The sequence below is a fragment of the Macrobrachium rosenbergii genome, chromosome 41 (assembly GCF_040412425.1).
Source record: "Macrobrachium rosenbergii isolate ZJJX-2024 chromosome 41, ASM4041242v1, whole genome shotgun sequence".
In the NCBI taxonomy this organism is placed as follows: domain Eukaryota; kingdom Metazoa; phylum Arthropoda; class Malacostraca; order Decapoda; family Palaemonidae; genus Macrobrachium; species Macrobrachium rosenbergii.
In genome coordinates, this window is record NC_089781.1 from 80,661,179 (window position 1) to 80,675,388 (window position 14,210).

Sequence of the window (14,210 nt, forward strand, 5' to 3'; positions counted from 1 at the left end):
GGAAGAGGAACCACAACCAAAGGTCAGGGCATTAACTGTCAAGGGCTTGACAGAGGGTTTTGCTCACCTGGAGAAATGTTTGGCAGCATTTGAGGGTGAGGACCCTAACATTGCCAGGTTTGAGAGGATTCGCAGAGGGATGCTGGATCTTACTATGTGCTACAAGGAGATGCTGAAGGAGAAGCAGCTGAAGAAGAAAGTGCAGTCTAGGCTAAACTCTTTCTTCATGAAGAAGTCTCCAGCACCACCTGCCACTCCTAGTCTAGGTAAGGAATTCCCAACTTTATTTTTATTAACTGCTGTAATATAAATTGTTATAAATTGTAATAAGAGTTATAAAAATGTTACTGCAATTTATATTTACATACACAGCATAACCCAATAAATTTTATCATTTGTATCATTGCAGAAGTGACTCTAATCCAGATTCCCCAAAACCTCTACCTAACTATGAATCAGAACCTGAGCCTGAACCTGTACCTGTAGTACCCTCCCCAGCAGCTTTTCCAGCTCCATCAGGTAAGGAATTCGTAAGTGTTTCATTTTTATAATTTTCATACATGAAATCATTTGTACATACTGTACATATGGTAAAAATTTTATATTGACTATTGCATAACCTAATTTTTTCATTATGTGTCATTCCAGATCTCTTGGTAGTGATGACAGTCCTGACTCCCCTGAAGAAATTCAAGGTTTTGAAGCTACGGGACCTGTCTCCTGTCCAACTTCATCAGGTAAAAGAATTCTTAACTTTTTTTTTATGTTTTATAAATTGTTATAAATGTTACAAAAAGTGTACTGCACTTCACCCACCTGTACAGTATTGCTTTAGTATGTGCTGTAACTTTACATAATCATTATCATTCCAGATCCACATGTTATAGCCTCCTCCCGGCCCAACTCAGCTGACCTTATCCCCTCTCCAGCCCCATCAGGTAAGGATTTCATGACTTTTTTTTCTTTCAAATCACTTTATAAAACTGTATAGCTTATTGCATACATACCCCTGTACTACAGTATAGTACTGTACAGTAATTTTTATCTTTTATCATTCCACAAATGACAGGTCCCTGCTCAACTCCAAATTCACCTGCACCAGTAGCACCTGCACCCATTTCATGTCCACCAGGTAAGGAATTCTTCACTTTTTAGAAATTTGTATTAGCCTACATTGTTTTAAATTGTGTTATTATACTTATACAGTACAGTACTACTGTGTACAGTATCATTTTTATCTTTTCATTGCAGACTCCCAAGCACCTGCAGATGCCACACCATAGCCCCCCTGTTCTCATCTACCATATGCCCATCCCAGTAAGCAAGCCAACCACTAGAATTTGGTAAGAACACTTTCTATTTTATAAATTGTTATACATTTTATAAAATAGTGTACTATTTATGAAATCCACAGAAGTACTTTAGTCTAATCTTCATCATGTACATTATCATTCCAGACTGACATGCACCTTTAACCTGACCTCTACTGTAACTGTACATAACCTTCCTCATGTAGCCTACTTATTTCAAATCACTAAAGGTATGGAATTCTTAACTGTTTTTAATGTTATAAATTGTCATATGTACAGTACATTTGATAAATATAAAGTAACAGCTTTATTCTAATATTCCAGACTGCCCAGCACCTTTACTAGAGCTCCCTCATCCTAGCCTCCGTCTTCTAAAAATCACTGAAATTAGGTAAGCAATTCATATTTTTATTTTGTACTGTTGAACATAGGTTTGTGAAATACCTGAACTGATACAGAACAGTGTAACACATACAGTACTCTGCAGTAATTTTATCCTTATCATTGCAGGCTCCCCACACATACAATCTCCATCTCCCCAACCTAGCCTGCAGGTTGTAACAGCTTTGACAATCACTGAAATTAGGTAAGGAATTCCTAACTTTTTATAATTTTATATATTTATTATTCTGCAGTAAAATACTGATTGTACTGTATTTATACAGTACTTTGTTGCATGCAGGACTACTGTACAGTATTATATGTACACTAATACTAAATTTTTACATTCCAGAATCCCTGAATCATGAGGCCACACCATTTTTCCAGGGTTAAGAAGCATGGGTTTCCAAAATAAAAGTAAGGAATTCAATTTTATTTTATCTTTTATGAATTCTTTGGTATAAATTACAGTACTGTACACCTGTGTTACTGTATAACAAGTTATATTTTACTTTTGTGCAGTATATGTACAGTACTCTATACTTTACTGCATACAGGATTTTTCAATTACTGTACAGTGCACTACTACATACTGTACTTTGTAGTAAATTGTAAATTTTTACATTCCAGAACCACAAGTTTTGATACACACCACATCAAAATGTAGGTAAAACATCAAGAAACAACATGCAGTATACCCAAAGGATTAAAAGTAAGGCTTTCATAACTTTTGTTTCAAATTTTTATACATTTTTCTGGCGTCGTATGCTGTCGTTCCAGTTTCTGACGATTTTCGGTTTCTGACAAGCGCAAGAACGGAACCACCGTTGTAAACCGGGACTGCCTGTATACATACATACATACATATATATATATATATATATATATATATATATATATATATATATATATATATATATATATATATATATATATATATATATATATACACATACACACACACATATATGTACAGTAAACCCCGTATTCGCGGGGATGCGTTCTGCACCCCACTGCTAATAGCTAAAATCTGCAAATACTTAAAACCCCTCTAAAAACACTTAGAACTGCCTATTTGGATAAACACAAAATAAACTCTAAAATACTTAAACCTGAGTATTTTAATAGTTTTATCACAAAACGTGCATTTAGTCATGAAAATATGAAAATACAGTAATTAGTGAATATTTCTCAGTGAAAAATACCACGAATGTACGAATTTTCTGCAAACAATGCGTAGATAAGTTCCACAGAGAAAGCCGAATACGTGAGTCCGCAAAACAGTGAGACATGAATACAGGGGTTTACTGTATATATCTATACATATATATTATATATATATATATATATATATATATATATATATATATATATATATATATATATATATTATATATATATATATATATATATATATATATATATATATATATATATATATATATATATATAATGAAGTCCTTTCTTACTTTTGTACATTTACATATACACTAATTAAGATATGTACATTTTGTACTCCTAAAAAAATTTTATGACGAATAAATATCATATGTAATAAAAATAATCTGGTATGCAAGCATCATGAATAACAACCAAAACCACAAACACATCAGAAAGTTTGCAAAGGAAAATACATGACAAACTTTTTTGGTGGGATTCTTTGTTGCTATTCACAGATATTTGAAATGCAGCATTGTTAAAATTAACCAAGGAATATTTTAGTTATCCTCTTGTTTAGAAAACAAAATGCTTGAGTGTGCCCTTTCACTGTTTAAGAAAATGTGCAGAATGCCTCACGCAGAATGAACGGTAACACTGCCAGCGTCAAGAGCTGTTTGACGCGCCATGCGGAGAAGTGGTTTATAGCTCCCTTAATGTAGGCATCCAATACCAATCACTTATAAGATGCTGGGCACTCCCCATGTGTGTTAAGACACCGCCCTGCGTTTGTTGCTTCTGTATAGATTTTGGTGTTGACAAATAATGGCTTTCAAGATAAACTGATTGCAGAAGTAACAAGAATCAAACAGTTCTACACCAATGACACCAAAAACCATGCAACGGCGATAAAAATTTATCATTTATCACTGAACCGAATATGATAGATTCAAGGAAGAGAAAAAGCGATCACCAACATCATCAAGAGAGGAATAATAACACCTAAAAACCACTTTGAACAGGTCAATGTACGCATTTACTGCAAACCCAATTTGACAGCTTCTCTCATAAAGAGAAACAATACCAGCCCAAACCCAGACAAGGAAGAAAGTACCGACGTTGTTTACCACTCTACTTGCCCAGAGAGGATGTGCCAGTCCTCCAAAAAAACATACGTTGGTCACACTTCCATCACACTAAAAAGACACCTACAGCCCCATCAAAATAATGGATCCATCCACCAACACTACATAGACCATCACAACCGCAAACCTATGACTCAAGAGCTAGTGGAGAATACAGATATCATCTACACAGAACTCAGTTGCCGTAGATTAATCATAGCAGAATCTGTTTGTATCTTATTACACAAACCAACATTGAACAGACAACTAGAAGCAGAAAGACCACTCCCATCTAGCAGATGCCCTACAACATACAACGCGAACATAAGAAGCAACCCTAACAACAGCAACAACACCTTTTAAATCATGTGCTTTCTCTCTCCCTCCCTTTCCACTCCTCCTATCCGAGTAATCCATATAACTGCATTTCTATTTCTGTTTAATTTGTTGCCACAAAGTAAATTATGTTTTTATTGTAAATTTTATTGCATTGTAACTTTTATAACTGTAAATAAATTAAAATTGTTTATATGTTGTTACTGTAATGATTTATTGTATTATTATTGTTTTGGACACTACATATCCATCCGCACCCTATAACAAAACAACAGGAAGCTATGCCCAGATTATTTTACAGGCTGCAAGAGCCCGTGCTGGCATAAAGCCAGCTTAATCACAAACAACAACAGATTATACATTCTGAAGAGGTCACGACAAGTGAAGGAACAGCTGTGGTGTTGTGTTTCTCAGTAAATGGAACAAAGAGTTAATCTTCATTTTTTTGTCCACCAACTGAATTTCGAAGAACGTAGAAGATTAAAAAATATTGTCAAACTAATAAGAAGTTGACCAACAATCAAAAAGCCATAGAATCCAACAAAATTTGCATACAAGAAAACTTTGTTAAGACAGAATAATAGGGGCCAGGTGTCCGTTTAAATTGATAGTCTGGTTTAACCCGCTATATATATATATATATATATATATATATATATATATATATATATATATATATATATATATATATATATATATATATATATATATATATATGTAAGTATATATATATATATATATATATATATATATATATATATATATATATATATATATATATATATATATATATATACATATATATATATAATATACCTAGGAATACCTATAGATATACTGTATTTTATTTTTATAAAGAGTATGGATAATAAACCAATGTAGAAATGTTTGAATTAAAGCTCATGGTAAAAGATGAAAAATGAAGAATAAAACATGATAAAATTATAGAATTCAGCATATGAAGATGCCTAGGCCAAGACATAAACGATAATTGTTAAGTAAAATGAAGTGGAGTCTCCAAAATGAAGAGTGAGAATTTTATTCCTTTTTTCATGTTTTTTATTTTAGTTATTCATTATAGTTTATTATTATGTATGTTAATATACTGTTAAATAAATGTGAGATGATTAAGATCATCAGTAATAAAATGGTGAGACAATTAAGACCATAAGTTCACTAACACATTTTGTTTTCAACAAAAACATTCTGTAAAACGCAAAAATATACATGATCAAAATGACTGTAATTCAACTTGTGAATTTTAACGATACGTAAGACTATAAAATACATTTCATCATATCGATCTTTGAGAGGGTTGTTTTTTATTGTTACTAATGTCGTCATCAGTTTGCAGTTGTAAATCTGAGGACAGTCTGGGAATAGGATTCGCTAGTGATGACGCATCACCACGACAGACTGTTGTGGGATTTTTCATACCACTATATTAAAGTTAAAATTATTGTTGAATTCATGTTTTCATGAAGAAATAATTATATAAAGCAAATTATTGAGTAACTTTGCCATCAGCAGTCAAATAATCACGACCATGGCAACGTTCAAACTTAGTGCCGTCACGACATATGTCTATAAATAGAACAGAAGTAGAGGCTGTCATTGGCTAGCAACCAGCCAGCCAATCAGGTTTTAGCTGTATTCTGTCTGAGAAAGAACTTTTGCTCAGAGAAGCTGACGACGACATAAGTGCTGTGTTTTGAATACAAAACATAATTTTTACAAGTGTATGTATTTTACTGGTTACATGAAGAATAGAATGAATTCCTTCTTATTACTTTGAGTGCAAAACTGTTGGTTCAGAGATTCTTCAGCAACAAAATATATACGTATATTTTTCTTTGCTTCAGAAGATACTTACCAAAGTTGCACTGACATAACTTTAAAACAAAATTCTTCTCTTTGATCTCTCAAGGACAGAATTACGCTGCATAGAGGGAACTGGCAATTCTCTCTCTCAGTCTCTGTGCCATTTGCCACGTAAACACAGATAGAATTACGCTGCATAGAGGGAACTGGCAATTCTCTCTCTCTCTCGTCATTTGCCACGTAAACACAAGTATTGTTCAGTAACCCAGCTTTTGTCTTCATAAAGTTTACTTTTGTCATGTCTTTTCTTTCCTAAAAATATACACAGCATCTTACTGTAGCTACCAGTTGGGCAGCAGATAGGTCCTGTTAATGCTCTGTGATTGGCTGTGATACTTCCTACCGTTCCAGACAATAGTGTTGTAAGAGGTGCAAAAACGAGCAGGTAAAGAGTACTGCTACTTTATTCAAGGTCCAGGCAGTTTATATAACGGCAGACTGGCGCCGTGCGCAAAGACAATGAGATCGTGAGTGACCTGAGGTCGATAATAATTAACAATAAAATACAGCGAACGAGTACACTTTACAATGTAAAAATAGACAGAACTCAAAATGGATATAATCTTGATGCCTTTGAACAAAGAAATACAAGATACACAATTGACAACAGGTGAACAAATATATACATATTTTAAATGATTGAATTCGTGTGGGTTGGCACGTTAGGCGTGACCAATTGCATAGGCGAAGAAAATGGGACGTCACCATAGAAAACTTGCTCTGCGGAGACTTTAAGAATGACACGTTCATTGGAGACTTCACAGACGGCTCTGTAGGTGACTTTACAAATACTTCCCCCAAGACGTGGGATCGCCTGATCAGTCTGCGTATCTGCTGGGGCGCTGAAGGGTGCCACGACTGCGTGAGGACAATGGGGAGCACTCTGTGCGTGAGGCTGCCTGACTTTGGGTGAGGGCGGGCTTTTTCGGGGGCGGCCGTGCGCCCGCTGCCTGCGGGGGCCTGGCTGCGGCGAAGGATGACCAGGCAGGGATTGCGCTGCGGTGACGTCTGTGTCCTCCTCCAGGAGGGCGAGCTTGACCCGGTCTATTGATACCCAATCATTCCTCCCAGGAAGTGCAAGCAGGAATGCCTTGTTGTTCCGCTCCAGCACGCAGAAGGGGCCCCTGTAGGGTTTGGTCAGTGGCAGGCAGATGGCGTCATCCCTGACGAAGACGTGAGTGGTGGATGCCAGCCCTGGCGGTGTGAAGGTGGCCGACCTGTCGGTATATGTCCACTTGCAGGGGGCGAACTTGCCGACCACGTCGCGGAGCCTCTACACCGATGGGTTGTGGCAATCTTCTGTCACAAGTTCGCCCGGGACCACGAGGGACTCGCTGTAGGTTTTCTCAGCTGTGGACGGGGCGCCGTCAGCCCTGGGGGCGGTCCTCAAGCCGAGGAGAACCCACGGCAGCTGATATTTCCAGTCCTCGGCGGTGCAGCTGGCCATGAAAGACGCCTTCAGGGACCTGTGAAACCGCTTGACCAAGCCATTTGCCGCAGGGTTGTAAGCCCGTGGTGATGTGATGCGTTGTCCACAGCAGCCAAGCCAGGGCAGACCACAACTCGAACAGGAAAGCGGGGGCCCTGTCGGTTGTGATGTGGTCCGGGACGCCGGCGGCTGACCCAACTGGAGAGCAGGGCCTCGGCACATGCGCTGGCGGTGGCTTCCTGCATTGGTGTGGCTTGAAGCCACCTCGTTGAACGATCTACCACTGTCAGGAGATACCTGGACCCGCCTGATGGGGGAAGGGGCCCGACGAAGTCGATGTGAATGTGGCCGGCGCCGCTCCGGCTGCGGGAACTCGCCTACCCGGACTGTGTGTGACGCCCCACCTTGCTGGTTTGGCACTGCAGGCACTGTTTTGCCCAGGTCCTCGCATCTTTCCGCACTCCGTGCCAGACGAACTTCCCTGACAGCAGCTTGGCCGTTGTCCTGCCGGAGGGATATGAGAGGCCGTGAATGATGTCGAATACCTGGCGGCGGCGGGAGCTGGCCGGTACTGACGTCACAGAGGAGACCTGGGCCCCCATGGGTGAGGGGCACGTCCCTCCACTTCAGGGACGTGACGGTGGTGCGGTGGGCTGGGGTTTCTGGGTCCGCGATCTGTTCCCTGGCGAGGTCTTCGTAATTTACCCCAAGCTGCACCACATTCAGCTCGACTCTGGAGAGGGTGTCCGCCACGGGGTTCTTCATGCCGGGGAGGTACCTAACGGAGCAGGTGAATTCGGTGATGGCTAAGAGATGTCGCTGCTGCCTGGAAGACCATGCATCCCCCTGCTTGGTGAAGGCGTGAACCAACGGCTGGTGGTCCGTGAAGACTGTGAAGGGTGTGCCTTCCAGGAGGAACTTGAAGTGCCAGACTGCTCGGTACACTACGCAGAGTTCCCTGTCGAAGGTGCTGTAGCGGGCCTCTGCGGTGTTGAACTTCTTGCTGAAGAAGGCAATGGGCTGGGGAACGCCACCGATGACCTGCTCCAGGACAGCACCACAGGTGACGTTGCTGGCGTCCGTCGTCAGTTGGAGGGGGGCGCTGGGATCCTGGTGTGCCAAGGCGGTTGCCTCGGCGAGGGCGGCCTTCGTCAGGGAGAAGGCCTGCTGCTGGCTGGGTCCCCACAACAAGGACTTTGGTTGGCCTTTCAGAACTTCCGTCAGGGGGGCCGTGGTGTGCGCGATCCCGGGGATGAACCGCCTGTAGTAGTTCACCATCCCGAGGAACTCCTGGACTGCCTTAACGGAGGTGAGGACGGAGAACCTGGTGACGGCTGCGACCTTGGATGTGAGCGGGCGGACACCTGCCGGGGATATCTCATGGCCCAGGAAGTCAGCTTTCTCGACGCCAAAGGTGCACTTGTCGAAACGTACGACGAGGCCGTTCTCCTGCAGGCGCTGCAGGACTGCCCGGATGTGTTTCTGGTGCTCACTGTGGGACCTGGAAAATATGAGGATCTCATCTACGTAGCAGACGCAAAACTTCAGGCCCCCAGGATGATGTCCATGAGCCACTGGAAAGTTGCCCCGGCATTCCTCAGGCCAAAGGTGGAGAAGGCGAACACGTAGGACCCGAAAGGTGTGATGATGGCGGTCTTTGGTATATCCTCTGGTGCGACCGGTACCTGAAAATAGGATTTTAAAAGATCTAATTTAGTGAATATTTTGGCCCCGTGAAAGGAGGCCGTGAGGTCCTGCATGTTTGGCAGGGGGTAGTGGTCGGGTTCCGTTGCGATGTTAAGATGCCTGTAGTCGCCGCAGGGTCTCCAGGAGCCATCCGGTTTCTGCACCATGTGGAGGGGGAAGGCCCACGGGCTATAGGCCTTCTTGCAGATTCCCATCCGCTCCATTTCAGCGAATGCGTTCTTGGCCTCCTGAAGGTGCCGTGGGGGGAGCCTCCGGAACTTCACATGTGTAGGGGGCCCTTAGTTTCTATATGATGGTATATGCCATGTTTGGCTGGGGCCCCGGGGATTTGGTGGAGCTCGGGCCTGAACACGTCTGGGAACTCCGTCAGCAGCTGTGCGTACTGGTGGGGGGCGGCGGAGCAGATGGTGGGCGCCTTGGGTCCCGTTGCCAACAGGAGTGACCGGCAGGAGTCGGTGTCGGGGAGGCGCTCGCCCGACGTCGACTGCCAGCCCGAAGTGAGCAAGGAAGTCAGCACCAGGAGCCGGGTCCCTACGTCCACGACGACGAAGTCCCAGGAATAACTCCGGCCAAGGATGGAGATCAACAGGGGCCTGGTGCCATAGGAGAGGATGGGGGATCCGTTGGCGGCCGTCAGGGAGGCAGCCGGATCCAGTTCACGCTTGAGGTCCTCTCTGGATGCCGGGAAGATCGATCTAACGGCCCCCTTGTCGACCAGCATCATCCTGTCGGACATGGTGTCGCAGATGTAGAAGCCTAATGATTCTGGGCCCCTGGGTTTTTCGGCTGCTATGGCGGTCTGTCCTGCTGGCCGCCGCCTCCCCCATTTTTTGAACGGGCGAATGAACAGGGCGGCAGGCAGTTCCAGGCATCTTTGCCAAACTGCCTGTGGTAGTGGCACCGACCCAGGGAACTCCACTTGCTGTGGGGTGGCGGGCGCCTCCTGGTGACGACATTGACCTCCTGCTCCGCGCCTTCTTCCTGCTGGATGGAGTTCACTGGTAGTGTGGGCGCTGTTAACCGCTTCGTTGCCTTCACGCAGTCCGTCAGGTATTGTGCCGTGCGGATCAGGACGTCGAGGGGCATGGTGTAGGGTTTGGGAATCTGTGTGCGGACCTCCGGGAGGAGCTGACGAAGGAAGATCTCCCGCGACAGGCTTATTTCCTGCTGCTTTCTGCTACCGTCGAAGTCTGGGGGTGTGAGCAGGTCTTCAAACATGCCCCATAACTCCATCACGCCTAGATCCTTCCGCGGGTAGACGGCAAGGTCGATGGAGCAGGCGGCCTGCTCGGCGATTGGTAGGGAGCACGGCTCGAGGAGGGACTTCTTCAGGAGGTGGTATATGAGGGGGTGTGCGGCGGACACCCACGGGACGAGTTTCCTATAGATTTCCTCTGGCAGGGCGTTAAGGACTGTGTCAGCCTGCAGCACCTCGTCATTAAGGTCCGCCATCCTGAACTGGCTCTCAACCCTATACAGCCACGACGTTGGGTTCCCCTGCGTGAATGGCGGCAGCTTTATGGACAGGGCAGCCCGTGATTGTGCTGCCAGGCCGGGGAGCGGGCATGGGTGTGGAGGAGCATGAGAGCCTCGGCGCAGGGGCAGGCACGGGTGAGATGGGAGGAAGGTAGACATCTGAATTTGCGAGGTTAGCGGTTAATTGCACGAGGGAGGGGATGTCCGCGTCCATGCTCACTCTTCGCCCTCTTAACTAGAGTCGGGTACTCGCGTCAAAACGCACTCGGAAGCGCGCCGTGTGAGTCCGTTAATGGACGCTAGTGATTTTGCCGACGAGTCAGCACGCCCAAACGCTGGTTACAGCGCCGCGTCGTTAGTCCGCAAGGGCGTGAGTAAGTTCCTGGAGCCAAGACTGAGTCGCCGTATGGGTCCGCTAATGGCTCTGGGACTACTCCGGGGGTCACCACTGTAAGAGGTGCAAAAAAACGAGCAGGTAAAAGAGTACTGCTACTTTATTCAAGATCCAGGCAGTTTATACAGCGGCAGACTGGCGCCGTGCCGCGAAAGACAATGAGATCGTGAGTGACCTGAGGTCGATAATAATTAACAATAAAATACAGCGAACGAGTACACTTTACAATGTAAAAATAAACAGAACTCAAAATGGATATAATCTTGATGCCTGTGAACGAAGAAATACAAGATACACAACTGACAACAGGTGGACAAATATATACATATTTTAAATGATTGAATTCGTGTGACCAGGCACATTAGGCTTGACCAATTGTATAGGCGAAGAAAATGGGATGTCACCATAGAAAACTTGCTCAGCGGAGACTTTACGAACGACGCATTCAGTGGAGACTTCACAGATGGCTCTGTAGGTGACTTTACAGTGTTTCTTAATGACGGTACGTACCATGCGCAAGTTAAATTGGTTACAAGTTAAAAGTATTTCAGTTCAGTGCAGTATAAATACAGAACAATATATATAAAATAAAAATATAAATGAAAAGTTTTTATTTATCTCTGGTAAATAAAAAGGAAAAAAGCTACGTGATTAGCAGAGGAACAGTAACCATCTTAAATTGTGACATTATGTATTTTAAATCGGCTGACCCTTTTCGGTGTCTGTCTTATCCGATATCCGGTTAATGAGGTCCGCTCAACAAGGGTCGACTATATATATATATATATATATATATATATATATATATATATATATATATATATATATATATATATATATATATATATATATATATATATATATATATATATATATATATATATATATATATATATATATATATATATATATATATATATATATATATATATATATATATATATATATATATATATACAATCAGTAAGCTACAAACATCCTTTAATACCCATATACATATATTTATATACAGTATATATATACAATATATATATATATATATATATATATATATATATATATATATATATATATATATATATATATATATATATATATATATATATATATATATATATATATATATATATATATATATGTATATATATATATATACACATATACAGTATGCATGAAACTTTTGGTCCATCTCTGGACCTATTAGCAAAAGTAAAAGAGAAAATACTGCAGCAGAAAGCACATAAGGAGGGTACAATATTCATGCAATCCAGTACTCCAAGTACCTCATGCAAATTCCCTGGCATAAAGAATATCTCATTCACAACTTACCTGTGGGGATGCAAGATGCTGTTTATATCTACCAGCCATCATAGCAGCTGAAAGGTCACCCACATACACAGCTTAACCTCATTTCATTTACCTGCAACGGACAATAATCACAAATTTGTCCAAATAATGCAATCTTATATAATTTATACAATATTCATCTATGAAATTTCACTGGTCTGCTGAAACTATTATCTAATAATAAAAACAATAATAATAACACAGTAATACAGTACTGTAATTAAAAAATATGTACTGTATATGATTTAAGTATCAGTTCAAAATCTTTGATAAAAAGGCTGAGCTAGTATGAAAAATACTGGGCACCAAAAATATCACCAGTAACAATTTAGACATTTCCTGGTGTCTATGAGGTCACTAATATCAAGTCTAGGCATAAGAAAAACACCTTTTTTTATAGTTTTGGTTTTAAAATCAGTTTTCTACGTTTGTACAACTAATTACACTACAGTAACAAAATTACTTCACTTATATATGTACAATGTAAAATTGGCTATAGCTACTGATAATTTCTGACTAATAACCGTGTCCTGTTCCTATTAGACATAGTGTATGTTGGGAGCTACATTTACTCTACTTTACAATTCAAGTTCTTTTGTTTTAGTACGTGCATACAGAAGTGGTTATTTTTACCTATTCTTTCAACTTTCAATCATATGTGATACTGTACTTTACAGTCACCTGTCAATTTGTTTTGTAAAACTCCTTGAGGACGAAACCAGCGACTACGCTATCAAAAAACAGGTTTTGATGTACGAAAAACCTATTTTTGGTAGTCGTTGTTGAGTCCTCATAACCCTCCCACTCCCCTCATGAAAAGGCATGGGGTTTGGGCAAGGGATCATCCTACATTGACCAGCAGAAAGTAATGGAGCTGGTCTTTTGTCTGTCCTGGTCGTAAACAAGATGGCAGACATGCATGTGCAACAGTCACTTCTTGCATTTTTGAAGTAGGAAAAACTGGGTTCAGCTTTGCTGAAGATAAGGGAAAATGCCCTCTTATCTTTGAGTCCATTATACTCTATCACGCGTCATAGTGTTTTCATTGCGACACAATAACCTGCTACAAGACCAGGCTGGAAAAATATTTCTTTGATGCTAGTCTAGTCACCATGGAGTGCTGGCACACCATGGGGGTTAACTCCTTGAGGACTCAACAGCTACTACCAAAAATGAAATTTTTATAATAAAATAAAATAAAGTTTTATATATACTTACCACGTAATTACATCGCCGATCACGTAATTACTTGGTAAGTTACTTATATAAAAGTAAAATTACTTCATCCAAGAAACAAATTCTGTTAAAGGTGTTTACTGTGCTTATGAACTAAACACCTTTTGATGTTTCTGTGAATGCCAAACAGCTACTTAGGAGTGAGGCAACTGACTACTCTGCACTTCAACCCCTCTGCTTATCCTGTTGAAGAGCTTTACATTAGTATTTGGTAACTTAGGTCCTAATTTTGCTAAATAGTTGTTACACAGTGTTACTTTTGGTCTAATCTTCATAGTTGCAAGATTTTCCTGGACATTTTTGGAACACGGTCTAATATTGGAAGTCACTGAAAGTTCTTATAAACTATTTGCTTTCACTATTCATCTGTCTCATTAGGTTTGAATGTGTACTGATCATTTGAAAAAATTTTAGCCTGTACAGCATAGCCA

The 14,210-nt window shown here is 41.4% G+C and overlaps 1 long non-coding RNA gene and 1 pseudogene across 1 annotated transcript; one reads left to right on the forward strand and one right to left on the reverse strand.

Moving 5' to 3' along the window:
• The window catches only part of LOC136826917 (GDP-L-fucose synthase-like), a 166,613-nt pseudogene that overhangs the window by 82,263 nt on the left and 70,140 nt on the right, over nt 1–14,210 (reverse strand).
• Nucleotides 684–1,758, forward strand: LOC136826515 (uncharacterized). Its single transcript, XR_010849641.1, has 3 exons — nt 684–1,132; nt 1,252–1,343; nt 1,458–1,758. It is a non-coding gene; the product is annotated as an uncharacterized lncRNA (long non-coding RNA).